The following is a 3,363-nucleotide window of genomic DNA, read 5'->3' as shown; positions in this document are numbered from 1 at the left end:
GGTGAAGTTCACCAATTTCACACCAGGTAAAGATGGTTATTGATGCTGTGGTTCTAAGTGACTCACCTGTTCCTTGTTCAAGAGGATGTGAGGATTTTGGTCGAGTTTCTTTTAATTAGAGCAAAATTCCTGAAGAGGAAATGACTTGTGGTTTTTGCCTGTTTCAATTGAGTCATATTACTGAATGTTCCCTCTATGTGAATTAAAAAAAAAAAAAACAAAGAAGGTAGACTCCACTTATCAGTGTTTGCTATCCTGCTACAGTTAAATGAGAACTCGGAAATGTGGTTGTAAAATGGCAGGCTTGAAGTCTTCATTCTCTTCTTTGTAATATAATGCAAAGATTATGACCTACTAACACTACAAGGAGCAGTAGAATGAGCAATGCATTTGGCCCCAGAAGATGGTAGGACCAGTGCCAGCATTGCCCCGGGGAAATCACTACACACTTATCTCAGGCTGTTTCATTCTCCAAAAAAAATGAGATACTACATCTCTTTGGATCTAAAATGCCATTGATTGTAAGATGCACCACAGTTTTATATACTACTGAGAAGTGACAGATAATTGTATTATTCCACTGCTAATGTAAATAATTGGAACTATTATGACAACAATTATCGGTAACAGAGTCCAAATGCTCCAGAATGTAAAAATTAAAATTTTCGTTAAAAAATCGAATAAGCTAAGAAAAGTCCTTTAAACCAATTTCTCCTAAAGTCAATTTGTTAACAATGCCTTTGAGACTTCTTCTTCTCAAATCTTAAGGGACACAAAAGATTAACTGAAAAGCCAACTACCTCATAAATTTCCTATATGAAATATGTGATACACTATCTCTCCCTAAGAAAGTGATTGTACATTGACATATACTTAACCAGTGATAACAGCAAGAATTGTTTTTTGTCAAAATGCAAATCTTGAATATTTTATCAGAAGCCAATAGTGTTTTAATATTGTAAATGTGTAGCGTGAAGACATGAGCATGATTAAAAAGGCATAAAATGAACTGGGTAAATGTATTCAGTTAGTGAAGTATGCAGTGTAGATGGGGGTGGGGAATGTGCAGGTTGGGGGAAGAAGAAACAGGAGGACAAGACTGTAGGGGAACCCAAGAGTTTGGGGATTGAAAGACAACTGTGTAACAGAAATGAGAACAGAGTAAGGAAACCCAAGATGTTAAAATTCAATGCCTCTAGCACATTCTCCTACTGAATAAAGTTTTCCATAATTGTATAGCCTGAAAGGAAACATTCCGGAAATATCCAGAAAAGAAACATCAGTTTGCATTCAAACAGAGGAGAGGGTGGGTGGAACTATTTTTTTACCCAGTTGATTCTACATAAGAAAATGTAGCTAAAAGATAGCCCACTGTGAGTGTGGTGGAGCCTGGAGACCCAGCACTCAGGGCCAATGTTAAGTGGTTCCAGAAGAACCTCTTAGCAGTGAGGAGGCGGAAACACAACTCCAATTTAGCTTAATTAAGAAAGGTAATTCGTTAGTTCACGTAAACGAACTATGGATATGTCACGAATGATCCAGAGACTCAAACGACATCGACACTCTTCCTTTATTGCTTTTCCTGGCTTTTTTTTTTTTCTTTCTTGGGGCATAGACTTGGACAGCAGGGGCCTTGGGTTACACATCGTTATAGCTCATGAGCAAAAGGGTTAAAAACTAACCAACAAAACACCAGCCTCTCTACCTGGGCACCGTTCATCAGTGTATTCTAAAATCATGAAGTGAAAGATTTATGGGAAACTTTATAATGGAGGAGTCAGGATGATGACCCTACCTGAACTCACCGGTTCAGCCAGACATTAAAAGCGTTGAGATGAAATGCAATAGGAAGTATGCACCCAACCAATGAACCACGCAGGCTTAAAAAATTGAACCAGGATCCGATTAGGCCTTTAGATCTAACTATGAATTTTCAAGTACCATGGATGATAGAGAAACAAGTTAAACGACAACATTAGTAAGAAATGGGCCAAATGCAAGAATCCTGACATTCCACAGGGCAAATACCTCGTTTCTCCAATAAATCAATAACATGGAAAAGTGGGTGTGTGTGGGGGTGGGGTGGATTAAAGGACGATAGAGCCCTAAAAGACATAGCAAACAAATACAACGTGGGACGGCGGAACCTCTTTTGGATCCTTACGACAAATCAATAATAAAAGGCATCTTTGAAATCATCAAGGAAATTTGAACGTATTGTGAAAATTAGGTGATATTAAAGTATTACCTTACAAGGTGTGATAATGATTGATTTTTTTTTTTTTTTTAGCTACTCATCAGAGAAAGTTTAAGCGGGAAACGGCATGTTCTAGGAATCTGGTGCCTGCAAGGCCCGGCCTGGCCCTCTGGGCATCACGGCTACCTCACCCACCGCGTCTCTCCCGCTCGCCAGGACTCCGAATGCTCCGCTCCCGGCATGCCCCGCCGGTCCATCGCGGAGGCCGCACGACCCACAGCCGGGCCTTCGGCCGGGCGACGGGACCCCCTTACCCAAGGTGCTCCGGGCGCTCATTTGCATGTCCCACTCTACAGGTAAACCCGGCCGGTCAGTCGCGGCCTAGCGCTCATAGCACCGACCGTGCGGGCCTCGTCAGGTGATTCCGCGGCAACAAATTTGTCCTAGACGTCCCGAAGTTGTTTAGAAAAGGCGCGCGGTTCGACCACCCTAAGCAAGAGAGGCGAGAGGTCGCCGTGCCTTATATATGCCGGGGGCGGACTCAGTAGCGTGCTCGCTTCGGCAGCACATATACTAAAATTGGAACGATACAGAGAAGATTAGCATGGCCCCTGCGCAAGGATGACACGCAAATTCGTGAAGCGTTCCATATTTTGTGCACTGCCCTAGCCAATTCATACCCGGTGCTGATTACCTCGGAAGAAATGAGTCAAAGCCCGCCATAGCAAAATGACTTTTCATAAAAATATTCATGTAAGGCAATCTGAAATGAGTTACACCTGGATATTTATGAGCAAATATGTCGACTCATAAAACTTAAAAATTCTGATATCGACTTATTCATGGCCTTGACTCCCTTAAAAACACACTCCAGACCCAGGTGAGTTGGCTCTTGTTTCAGAAGACTGCCTGGCGCATATATTGCTTGATGAATCCTTACCAAGTCATTTCTAAATTAAGTTACTAAATTATTGCTAAAATAATAAATCTTTACTAAAAGAAGTAAGCCAACAATAGTGCACATTTCGAGTGTCAACTTTTGTGACATCTTTCGGACATTCTTCGGTCGTCTTAGACCTGAGTGCATAGGCCAGTCAGCCTGTGAGCCGCACAAAGGCCGAGACTGTTACCACGGAGTAGTTACACTGGATGAGATCAATGTTGGC

The 3,363-nt window shown here is 41.9% G+C and overlaps 1 non-coding gene across 1 annotated transcript; it reads left to right on the top strand.

Annotated features, from left to right (window-relative positions):
• Positions 1-2,746: 2,746 nt before the first annotated feature.
• Positions 2,747-2,853, top strand: LOC112475553. The gene has a single exon (XR_003044757.1). It is a non-coding gene; the product is annotated as a U6 spliceosomal RNA (small nuclear RNA).
• Positions 2,854-3,363: the final 510 nt, after the last annotated feature.

Source organism: Pteropus alecto, unplaced genomic scaffold (assembly GCF_000325575.1).
Source record: "Pteropus alecto unplaced genomic scaffold, ASM32557v1 scaffold171, whole genome shotgun sequence".
Classification (NCBI taxonomy): domain Eukaryota; kingdom Metazoa; phylum Chordata; class Mammalia; order Chiroptera; family Pteropodidae; genus Pteropus; species Pteropus alecto.
This window is presented reverse-complemented; position numbering and strand designations above follow the sequence as displayed.